The following is a 12839-nucleotide window of genomic DNA, read 5'->3' on the forward strand; positions in this document are numbered from 1 at the left end:
TAGTGGGGTTTTTTGGTATATATAGAATTATGTTATCTGGGAGTGCAGAGAGTTTTACTTCTTCTCAGCATATTGGATGTCTTTGATTTATTTTTGTTGCCTAATGACTCTTGCTAAGAATTCCAGTCTACTATTTAATAAGAGTGATGATAAATCGTACCCTTGTGTGATTTGCAAGGGGAATACTTTCAGCATCTCTGAATTGAGCAAGACATTGGCTGTAGGTTTTGTGGATAGGCTGCTTATTATGTTGAGGACTTTCTCTTCTATTTCTGTTTTGTTGAGTGCTTTTATCAGGAATGGGTGTTCGAATTTGTCAGATGCCTTTTCTACATCAATTGATATGATGGTGTAATTCCCCTTCTCTTTTTTATTTATATGGCAGATTACTTTGTTTTTCAAATATTGAACCATCCTTACATACCTAGTATGAATCCTATTTGGTCACAATGTATTGTTTTTTGATATTTTATTGGCTAGGATTTTGTCAAGAATGTTTGCATTTATGAATTTGGGAAATTGCCATCCTTGTCTGTGTTCTGGAATAGTTTGAGTTGAAGTGGTATCAACTCTTCTCTGAATGTTTGGCAGAATTCCCCAGTGAAGCTGTCTGATCCTATGCTTTTTTGCGGGGGTCGGGGGTGAGAGTGAGAGTGTTTTATGATCAGATCCATCTCTTCTTTTGTTATGGGTCTGGGCAGTATTTCTACTTCTGTCTGAGTGAGCGTAGGTGAATAGTGTATTTCTAGATATTTGTCCGTCTCTTCTAGGTTTTTAAATTTGTTAGAGTATAGATCTTTATAGTATTGTATTATCTGTCTGATTTCACTTAGTTCTGTGGTGATGATACCTACTTAATTTCTTATTTGTCTTATTTGTATCTTATCCTGCTTTCCCCTTGTTAGGCTTGTCAATTTTGTTCACCCTTTAAAAGAATCAACTTCTTGTCTTTCTATTGATTGTCTGTTTTGTGTTTCCTTTATTTCAGCTCTCACACACTGCCATCAAGTCAGTTCTTTCTGATAGCGGCCTTGCAGGTCAGGGGAGAACTGTGCTTGTGAGTTTTGAGTCTTTTTGCCGGAGTAGAATGGATTTCAGCTCTAGACTTTATGTTCTTCTGGTGGCTGAGGATTTATTTTGCTATTCTTGGTCTAGCTTTGGAGGTACTGGCATAAGGTGTTGTTTCTGGTTCTTTATTCTTTTTTGATGTATATATTTATTATTATAAATTTCCCTCTGAGTACTACTTTAGCTCTGTCCCATAGCTTTTGGTGTGTTACGTTTTCATTCTAATTTGCTTCAAGGACTTTTTATTTTATTCCTTGTTTCTTCAATTACCTAGTAGTTTTTAAGCAGTGTGCTGTTCAGTTTCCATGTAGTTGATTTCCCACCTTGATCTTCCATTGTCGATTTCCAATTTTCTAGAGTTGCGATTTGAGGAGATAGTTTGTAGTATCTTGGTGGTTTTGAAATGATTAAGGTTTGCTTTTTGACCCAACACATGATCTTTTCTGGAAAGTATTCTATGTGTGCTAGAAAAGAGGGTATATTATGTTGTTGAGTGAAGTGTTTTGTATATGTCTAGGAGGTAAAGTTGATTAATTGTTTAGTTTAGTTCTTCTGTTTCTTTGCTGAATTTCTTTATAGCTCTATCTTTCCTCAAGAGGGATATATTGAAGGCTCCTACTACCATGTAGTTTTGTCTATTTTTTTCTTCAAATCAATATTATGGTTAAGTCTACTTGTTGACTTGTCCTTTGGATCATTATGATTACTCTTCTTAGTTTCTGATGGCCAATTTTGACTTGAAGTTTATTTTATTTGAGATTAATATTGCCACTTCTATTTTTGTTATTGCCATCAGCCTGATAATATTTTCCCATCCTTTGATTTTCAGTTTATTTTTATCTTTGTGTCTAAGATGTAATCCTTGTAAGCAGCATGCTGATGGACCCAGCTTTCGCATCCATTCTGCTACTAGTGCATTTAATCTGTTTACATTGAATTTATTGTTAATAGATATAAATTTATTGATGTCATTTGCTGTGCATGTTGTTGCTGATTTCTTGGTTCCTCATAGTTTTCTATGCTGAGATAGTTTTGATTATTCTTGTCTTTTTTTCCCTCTGCTTTTGTTTTATGGTTTACTAGAACTTTGGGATTTTGCTCTCTTTAGTGTTGATGAGATATATCTATCTCATAATTCATTACCTTGTAATACAGTTATTTATAAAAATCATTTACAAAGAAATGTGTTTATAAAAATCATTTATAAATAAATGTATTTATAAAAATCATTTATAAATAAATGTATTTATAAAAATCATTTATAAATAAACTTATTAGTAAGTAATAAATTACCTTGTAATAAATTACCTTGTTATTTATTAATTTCTTCCAAAGTTAAAACAGTCTGTTCTCTCTTGAAATCTACTTGAGTTCCTTCCCATTTGGACGTTAGAACATTTATTTATTTTAAAAATCATTTTATTAGGGGCTCATACAACTCATCACAATCCATACATACATATCGTTCTTAATCCTCAAATTGACACCAGAGTATGTAACTAGCACACCATGCGCATCCTTGGGAACGAATGCAGTTAAGAGAGCATTGTGTTGAGGGTAACGATGAGGTTCTACTTCTGACTCTGGGACTAAGGAGCTGAGTCATTTGGGATGAACTTCTCTCTAAGGCTAACTCTGTGATTCATCCTGGGATCACTCACTCTCACAAGTGGTCAGGCGAAGGGGATAATTTCTAGGCTAATTGAACATTGCCCCCAATTTCACCCTCACCGAGAAAGAGATTCCTTATTATCCACTTATTAGAGCACTGCTTTAAATAGCACCTCCATTTGCTTCCTTACCCCATCAAATCAGGGTCTCTGTGGAGAAGAGGTGGCCCATGGGAACGTTTGCTAGTCTACATCAAGAAGAGTCTGGCAGTAGCTGGAGCCCTGGGTCTCCGCGACAAGGGATGGAGGCTGCTCCCATTTTCATTTCCAGGTGGTGGTGATTCTCACACTCTGACAATTAAAAAGAAGGAAAAACCATTTGCATTTTTCCTGGGTGTTAATGACCTTCCAAACCAATGTTCAATTGTCTAGTTTAAAACAGTGGGGCATATATTAGCATGAATAATTTATCTGCCACTGACTTTTCCCCATGTACAAGGTAAAAGCCATCTTTATCTGACCTGCTTTATAAAGTTGAATCACCATTCATGCCATTTCTATACTCACATGGTTTTTATGTTTTAAGGTATGTGATATTTTACTTGCATATATCATATCCTAAGTAAACTTAGTGTCAAGGTTTGGGGACTTAAATGAAGCAAAGACCTAATTTGTTTTACATAACCTGAAGCCTTAAATTTAATTAATTTTCCATCGTGGGCACAGAGGCGCCTACTGGTTAGGTAGGATATGGCACAAGTAGACATTGTAAATACACAGACAAAAGAAAGAAATGCCAAGGTCTGGGAGTTCAGGATGATTTCAGAGGAGTCAAAGGCATTTGAGGCTAGGGGCTGGGCAGTGGTGTGGGTGGTGGTTAGAAGTGACCAGTTGTTGGAACTGAGAGTGTGATGGGGACAAAGCCTGTCTGCTAGTCTCACCTGTCTCTGTTCCCTTCCTCACCAAGATGCCTCAAATCCAAAGACAGGTGAGATTATTTTTTTTTTTAAAAAATATAGTGACATGGTTCACAATATTTCGTTAAAATATAGTGACATATGGTTCACTATAGTCATCATATTATGCACTTCCATAATTCAGTCGCATTAAAAAGAGTTGTACAATCATCACTACAATCAGGTATAGAACATTTTCTTCTCTGTTTTATTTATTTTTAGTTCCTCATTTCCCTCACCACCACCACCCTACCCTGACCGCCCCCCACCCCCGTGCCCCCAATGAAACCCTAATCCAGTCACTGCCAGTATAGTTTCACCTACCCCAGCCTCATACTGGAAGAAAGAGAGAGACAGAGAGAGAGGTGGGGGGGAGAGAAACAACAATATAACAAAACAATCCAGAGGAAAACCCCAATCAAGCAAAAAGCAGGAATTATTAAAAACTAGAATAAATTTAAAATGGGTCAAAGTGAGATCAAACAATCAGGTGTCACATTTTAACCCAATTACATCTATCACAATCACATTTATACCATATTCTCTGTCTGATAGCAAGGCTATTCACATTCCTCAGCTGTGGTCAGAGGGAATTCATCAGAGGCTTAATCCATGTAGGGGTCCTGCAAATGGATTTGGGGTTCCTACTGTCATCCATTGCCTTCTGAAATCAAGTGTTCATGATTTACGCTCTGCTACCATTCCCTCATTCTGATTTGGATTGATCATCATCGGATCACACGGGCTGATGTGCTTCTTAAATGTGGGCTTAGTTGATACCTCGTTTAGATGGCTGCTTATTTGAAGACAATCCTTTAAGACTCCACACACGATTCTTTTTGGTAGCTGGGCACTATTGATAGCATTATCTTTAGCTATCACATTGCTGGATCATCTCTCCCATTATACAGGACTGTCTGTATTGGGGTCACTTTGTGTGGTACTGGCTAGAAGAGGAGAATCCTTGGCCTCTCTGGGAAGCTCTTAAAATTGGAGCTTCAGGGCTGAGTCATGAGCAAGCATGTTTTAAACATATGTATCCAGAGTGCAGTATAGCACTGACAAAACATATAACTATCCTCTAGTTTTTTAATATTTCGTCCCCTTACTACTATCGTCCCAGTTTTACCTCATTAAGCTTGTTAGACCTGCGAATACTCTAATGAAGATCATTTGATGCATGAAATCCAAGATAGATAAACCTGTCAGAAATAGTAATGGGAGCAATGATTCCTTGGGGCTACAGGAACGGGGGGAGGGGGGAAGAGAAAGGGGGAACCGATAGCAAAGATGACTGTATAACCCCACTTGAGGGGAACAAATAACAGAATTGTAGGGGAACAGGTACAGTGGATGGTATAAGATATGGCCCCCAATTAATAATAATAACGATCTATAATATAGGAACAAGGGTCCCTGGGGGGTAGGGGGAGGGGGAGGGGATAAAGGGAAGCTGATATCAGAATTCAAGAAGAAAGTGTTTTGAAAGTGATGGTTGCAGTAGTTATACAATTATGCTTGATCTAATTGAATTATGGATTGTTATAATATCTGTAAGAGCTCCCAGTAAAATGATTAAAGAAACAAATAAACAAAAAAGCATAACTCCAAGTTGCTTCTTATACTCAGGACCCTCTGAACCCACCCTCTGTTGAGCTAGGCCTGCAATCACACCCTTGTTTGGCTCCGTTCCTTGCTTGTCCTTCTTCTCCGATGTCCTTAATCTGATATTGGGGGCCCCTCTGTAATAAATCATCGCACATGGCTCTTAGCCTCAGAGTCTACATCTGGGAGCCCCCACCTCCCTATTATACAGATTTAAAAACTGAGACTCAGAAAGATAAGCTAAGTGGTAGAAGGCCACTTAGTCAATCCAGGATTCAAGCCCTGTGTGCACCAAGACTCTTTTCCCTACTGGACTAGAATGGCCTGGGATGGTGGGCCCTTGACCTGAGCCTCTTATTAAAGACTCAGTGAGATTTTCTCAAGCCAAATCATCACGCTCTACTGGCTTGTCTTGTAGCACACAGGGATCGGGGAGGGAGTGCTGCCGCAGCAGGTATGATCTGAAAAGCATTTTGGTATCCTGTTTGGAATGCCTGGGGGCTGCTCATGGGGAGAGGGAGGTCTGGGGCTCGCTGGCAGGTAATGCAGACCAGCTGCTTTCTGTGGCTCGCTGAGGTGTGTAGGTGACGCAATCCCAACGTGACGCACCTTTCCACCAGACAGGGCTGCAGATGATTATGAATGTTGACACACACACAGTTTGACATCTCAATTTCCAAATGTGGAATCTGTGTCATGGTTGCTGAGATGGAGGCTGGGAAAGACTCCCTACCCGCACACTGGACACAACCTATAGCATCTAGCACCATGCCGGGCACACAGTGTGCACTCCAAAAATATTTGGAGATTTGAATGAAAATAAAACACAGTAAATACCTTATAACTAAAAATGCATCGAATGAGCCTCAGGAACTGAGTCGTCATGGAGTATAGCACTCTTAGTTTTAACACGGGCTCGTCTCTCGCCATGGACCTTAGGCCGGGAAAGCTCTGAGAATTCCCTGATGAGATTCCTGCTTAACTTTATTGATGTACTTTGCTCATACTTGACTGTCTAAACCTGAACCTGGGCAATTTTCCTAGTACCGTCTCCTCATTTCCTTCCACGTTACATTTTCTCCCAGTCAAGCCCTGAGAGAGACTCCAGAATCTTAGTCTAATGAAGCATTCCCCAAACTGCATGTGGGGAATGCTAATATTTGTTCTTGGAAAAGAAAGAAAAGAGAACTTCTAGGTCAGACAAGGAACACCAAGGACTTTCAACAGGGAGACATAGCTGTTTCCTCCAACGATCACTTATTTGTTTTTAGGGTCCTATTAGGGGTAATATTCAAAGTGTTCAAAAACTTGTAGGGCACAAGTGCCTGTCTATCGAAAGGGATGCCAGTCCTAGGGTCCAGAGGGAGTCCTGGAAGCCCCCTCTCTGCTAGGCAAAACTCCTGGGACTATTGGCGGCAGTGGGAGCAGGAAGCTCTACCTTGAGATTAGGGAGAGAAATACTTGGGGCTGCAGCAAGGACGTTTTGCCGGCAGGCATAAACCAGCTGGGAGATATTGAGCATCAATCTTGGACACTAGTTCCACTGAACTCAGCTGGGGCCATAGTGCTGGTAGAGACATACCAGACCACGAAAGTCAAAGGGAATGTGACTCTCCCTTTCTCCTCGGTGGACTTCGATATTCATCTATGAAATAAAGACGATAATGGCTCAGCGTCTCTCCAGCCCTTACATTCGAGGAATGCTGTACAAAGAATCGCATCGCTTCCCAGAATGTAAGGGCTAGAAAGAATGTGAGCTGAGCCAGTGACGTAGAACTGGATGACAGGAGAAGAGTGTGGCATCGGGATCGGAAGAAGCGTCATTAATAGCCTGCAACATGCACGTGACACAACTTGGCCCGCTGACCGTGAAGTGGACTGGAAGCACTTCATGATGAAGACGAGAGACGGCAGTCTTTAGGATAGATTACATCTCAACAGAAAACAAAAATCCTCAGGAAGTAACGGTGAAGAAATCAAACAAGGGCCCCTAACCAGCAGATGTGCTGTAAAAGTCCTCTGGAAAATGTGGATGAGCAAAGACAACATTTCGAGGACAAAGGTATGCCCGACCCAAGCCACGGTATTTTCAGTCGCCTCCTGTGGCTGTGAGGGCTACATGATGAATCTGGAAGACCAAGGATGGGCTCGTTTGAATCATTGAATGGGTGAGGGCGATTGACAGTTTTATGGAATGCCAGAAGAACAAGCAAATCTATCTTGGAAAAAAGTCAATAGCCAGGATGTTATTGGATGTTATTCCTAAGAATTCCAAAAATTGAGGATGGCAAAATGAATCTCATGTACTTTGGGCATGCTATTAGGAGGGGGCCTGTGTTAGTCTGGGTAGACCAGAAAAACAAATTGATGGACACTCATACGTGTATATGAAAGAGGTTTACATACAAGAGCCATTGAATATTAAGAAAACATTCCAGCCCAGTCCAGATCAAGTCCATAAGTCTGATATTAGCCCATATGTCTGATACCAATCTATAAATTCCTCTTCAGACTCACGAAATACATGCAATGACACTGCACAGGCCAGTGGGTGGGAAGGCTTGTGGATCCAGTGGTGTTGTAAGCATCTCAGCACTGGCAGGGGTCTCCACGTGGCTTCTTCAGCTCCGAGGTCGTGGCTGCCCTCAGCCTGTTTCCATGTGACTTGCCAACAAAAATGTCTCAGAGGGACTGAGACAGTGTCCCCCCTCCAGCGAACTATTTTTCTCCTTAGCACCTCCAAATGAGGTCATCAAGCTGCAACCTGATTGACAGGCCAACTTCACCCCTTCACTGATAAGTCTCCAATTGACAACAGATTATGTAACGACCACAGGGCCAGACCCTGGAGAAAGACATTCTGGTTGGTCAAGTAAAGGAGTCAGGGGAAAGTGGAGGACCCTCAATGAGCAGATGGAGTAACACAGTGGCTGCAACAAATGAGCTCAATCATAACAATTGTGAGGATGGTGCAGGACTGGGCAGCATGTTGTTCTGTTGTCCAGAGATGGGCTAGCTCTGAGCCAGAACTGATTCAATGACTTCTAATGACAACCATGTGCTAAGAATCATATATGATCCTATTGTTCTACCCAGCGTATCTGTGTAGAGCCCCCACCACCCACCACCGCTACCAAACCAGACAATGGAACTCTGCTAAGACGTAGATCAGGCCCCAAAACAGGTAAATCAAGTAGTTAACATAGGAACGTAGGGGCCATTTTGATTTAATTTTTGCTAATAGTTTACAAAGTTGTGGACACAGTGATGATAATAGTTATTTATAATAATTAATATTTTTTGGACATTGAATATATACTAGGAACCTGGGCTCAGCCATAGGAACAATTGTAAGGATGCCACAGGACTGTGTAGTGTTTCCTTTTGCTGTGGATAGGGTTGCTATGGGTCATCACTGACCCAGTAGCACCTACCGACATCAACAGGCTGGTAGCACAGTGGCTAAAATACTTGGCTAGTAACTGAAAGATCAGTAGTTCAAACCCATCAGTGGTTCCGTAGGAGAAAGGCATGGCAGTCTGCTTCCATAAAGCTGTACAACATTGGAAGCCCTGTGGGCCGTCTGCTCTGCCCTGCTGGTTCGCTATAAGCCAGACACAACCCACAGCAACAGGTTTGGTTTTCTTTACACACCACCAGGATTTCACATAAAAACTGAAACCTCACAACGATTCTACTACTAGTCTTCATTTACAAGCAACAAGATTAGTGACTAGCCCTTAAAGAGAAATGCTAGCTAGAGCGCCAGAAAACAAATAATCTGCCTACACTAGGCTCTCACTTGGCATCTGTGGTGGTGATTATTATCAGTGAAACAGAACAATCGAGATCCACTTGGGTTTGTAGCCTGAACTTTCATGTCTGACCTCAACTCACTGTCCTGGTAGAAAGGATCTGAGACTCTTGGAGAGTCATGAGCAGGAGGACGGATAGGATAATGTCAATATTATCCAGCAATAATGGATGGGATTTGGTCTTGGAAGAGAAGGCAGTATTGAAAATGGCAGAGCCATTGGCACAGTGGAGTGAGGCGCTGGCTGGGAGCAAGAGGGCACGAGGGGAAAACACAGCCTTTGGACCCCCTTTAGTAAAAAATAAAGGCAGAGAGCCAAGGAGGGTGGGACTCCAATGGGAAGGATGTGGACCCAATGGCTGCAGGGACTAGCAAGTCAGCGAGAGCTTCCGAGCCTCGGTTTTCTCACAGCGAAGCGCTGTCCAAGACTGCGTGGGAGACACGGACCCTTGTGAAAGCACTGCGCAAGTCACAGAGCTCCCTGTGCTAATAAGAGGACTCGGAGAGAGCGCTGGGGAGGGAAGGCCGAGGGCAAGGTTACCTGGGGGTGGGTTGAGTGCAAGGTTACCAAGGCAGGTGGGGTGGAGAGGATGATGGGAACGGGGTCTCTTCCATCTGTAGATATTTGGTTGTTGACTCAGGGCTGGGAGGCGCTTTGTTTCCAGATCGGAACCCTGACATTTCACTGAACACTGCCCTTGAGCACTCGAACCACAGTGGAGGCAGGTAGGCAGCGGGAAGCAAACATTGAAGCAAGCTTGGTCCCGGGAGCCTCCGCCGGCTGAGCAGTCTTTTTGAGAGGACTGTGTGTAGCGAGGCGTTCTCAGCCTGGCGCTGGGGCCCGCGGAAGCTGTCCAGTGAAAATGGAGAAAGGAGCTTTGAGCGTCTTTTCTCTATAACTGGAGATACTTTCCATCCCTGAAGATTTCATTTTTAAATCCTTCCCTTGGCCCATTTTCCTGCAATGTGGCTCTGTCCCTTCAGCTAATTCTCCCAAACCACCCTTCATCTCTTCGTCCTGGCTTCTCAGAGCTCACTGCCCGCGTGGAGCCAAGGAGTGGGGCTTTGATAAACATATCAGCGCTAACAACCAGGATTCAGGCCACTTCTCAGATGAGTGGCAATCTGTCATGAAGTCCTTAATGCTGAGCCGGGGTGGATTCAAGGGTAAGCCCTAGATACTTATTAAACTGGGGCCTTACAGGAAAAAGGTATCTTTCTTTCTTAATGTAATAAAATTCCTTTTGAAATATCCCCTGTCCCCATTTGCCGAGTTCCTAGGGACTTGGCTAAGGCGCCTGCTGCAGTAATGTCCTTCCCTGGGTTTCTGCTTCCTGCCTGGGAGGACGACTCACCTGGGGCCGAGAACTCTGGTTTCTCCGCATGTCTCTCATTTTCACTGCTTTGCTTTACTTCTCTGGAGTTGGGGGAGGGTTTGTATGCTATATGTGGTAATGCATCAGTGTTTGTGTGTATATCATTTGTCTATATGTGTATAGGTGTGTGTGCCACATGTGTATGTGCTGTGTGTATGTGTGTAGTGTGTTTGTATCCATTTCTATGCTATATGTGTTTGTGTGTATAGGCATGTGTATGTATTTGTATGTGCGATGTGTGGCATGTGTATGTTTGCGTACATGAATGTACTGTGTGGCACATGCGTGTGTGTTTGTATGTACATGTGTGTGGTATGCATGTGCATGGTATGTGTGTGGGTTACATACCTATATGGAGCACACATTTTCCCTCTTACCAGGTGGAGATGCTCTCATGCAAATCTGATTAGTGCTAATGGGATCAGGATGCACATCTCCACGTGTCCATATGGGAATAGATGCCCTCCCGCCCTCGTTCCACCCTCATGCGGAGCCTGTGGTCCGGCTTCTACCGAGATGGGGATGGGCCAGTTGGCAGAGTTTAAGGATGTTGCTCCTATCCGGTGAGCTTCAGTTTGGTCTCTGCCTGCGGCACCCCAAGTGGCTCTCAGATGCCTGCTGGGGAGGTAGCCATGCGATTGGGTGGTTTAGGGGTGCAGAGTCTTCACACACCACTGCTCCTACCCCTTCTCACCTGCCAGTGACTAGAGGAGATCTGAAGTGATTCCCGAATGACTCCTGGCTCTGTAAGATGGAGAGGTGCAAATGGCTGGCCCTCTAGTGGTAAAGGAAGCCACCCTTTCTGCCCACAGAGAAGGAAACCGGAGGAGGAAAAACCCAGGGACTCGTGCAGCTTCTGTGTGACTCAGTGACAGAGTTTGGAGAAGAACAAAATCGCAAGCTATCAGGTATCGTAAGGTTTAGAGCAACTTGTTTTTGAAACTTTGTGTAGACATGAGCCCCATGTTTGCTCTGGGCAGATTGAAGGAAGAACAAAACACAGGATTCATAGCTTAGTCCTCCCTGAGGAGAAGAGGAGGGGGCTTGCAGTGTCTCTCCATGGGGACCCAGATGTAGTGGATGATAGTGTTAGCCCCCACCCACCTCCTCATTGTCTGGAAAAGGTATCAGAGCAGAGGGTGGAAGGGCCTCAGCTCAAAGAAAGGCCAGACGGGGCTCAGGAAGACTGGGCTCGTCAGTGTGCTTCTAGAGAGACCCACCAGCTGCTGCTGGGTCCACCCTGACTTATGGCAATGCCATCGGGATCAGAGGAGGACTGGGTTCCAGAAGGCGTCCAATGGCTCAGTTTCGAAGATCACTGGGTCTTCCTTTCAAGTTGCCTCTGGATGGATTCGAACTGCCAACCTTTCGTTTGGCAACTGAGCCCATTGTACCATTTGCATACTCAGGGAAGGGGGTGGATTGGGTGTCTGAGGGAGAGTCGCTGTAATTGGTGCTCATGCCACCGCAGCACACGTGGACCTGCTGCTGTGTACATGCTGCAGGGAGGAGGGTGAGCCAGGGAGAGGAGAACAGAAAAGCCTGCTCCTTGGTTTTTGCCCTAAACACTAGCGTAGGGTTTTCTGGCTTTGAGAAACATGAGCCTAAGAGATACTAGGCTGCTGGTCACGAAGGTCTGTTCTTCGGCCATGGTGGAAACCTGTGGACAGCATTGACCAAAGGTGTTCTAAGCCCATATCCATTCCAGAGAGAAATGATGTCATCTGAGGCAGGGTGGGAGGAGACCTGGCCTGGAGCCGGAGAAGCAATTTTCCAGAAGCCTTTTCTCCCTTGATTATACAAATAAATATTTTAACTACCCTTAATAGACCAAGACAGCCTACATATGGATCAGAGGAAAACAAACAGCTGCTAGAGAAAAACGAGGACAGGGGATGCAAAGGTAATTTCACAGAAGAGGAAATCTAGATCAAAGCAAACTTTTGAAAAATAAAATTTCTTCTGCCCTGGTCAGAGAGCAGCAGAAGCGAAAGCCACTCGGACGTCGTTTTTCGTGCAACAGATGGACAGATGGCCCAAGGGGCGAGATTGCACTGAGGGCGTGCAGCAGAGCAGCAGGGGGAGCAGAGTGATGAAACCCTCAGGGAATAGCAAAAATAGACATTGGAGACAGAGGGTGGCACCCCATCAGACTCGACTGGAAAACACTTGTAAAGGCCAACAAACAGACCTTGAACTATTTATAGGCATTTCCATTTTTGTCTGGCTTTCTTTTTGTTGTTTTGGTTTTGGTTTTTGTTGTTGTTTTGTTGGTCTTGCCTTCCTGTGTTGTTTTCTTTGGCTTTGCCTGGTTTTTGCGCTTGTTAATGTATCTGCATGTCTATCTAGATAAGATAGGCGGGATAAATAATTAGGAGATGAAAAGAACGGACCAATGGTTCCGGGGGGT

The sequence above is a fragment of the Echinops telfairi genome, unplaced genomic scaffold, assembly GCF_000313985.2.
Source record: "Echinops telfairi isolate 266 unplaced genomic scaffold, ASM31398v2 ScPeMD7_31;HRSCAF=116, whole genome shotgun sequence".
Classification (NCBI taxonomy): Eukaryota; Metazoa; Chordata; class Mammalia; order Afrosoricida; family Tenrecidae; genus Echinops; species Echinops telfairi.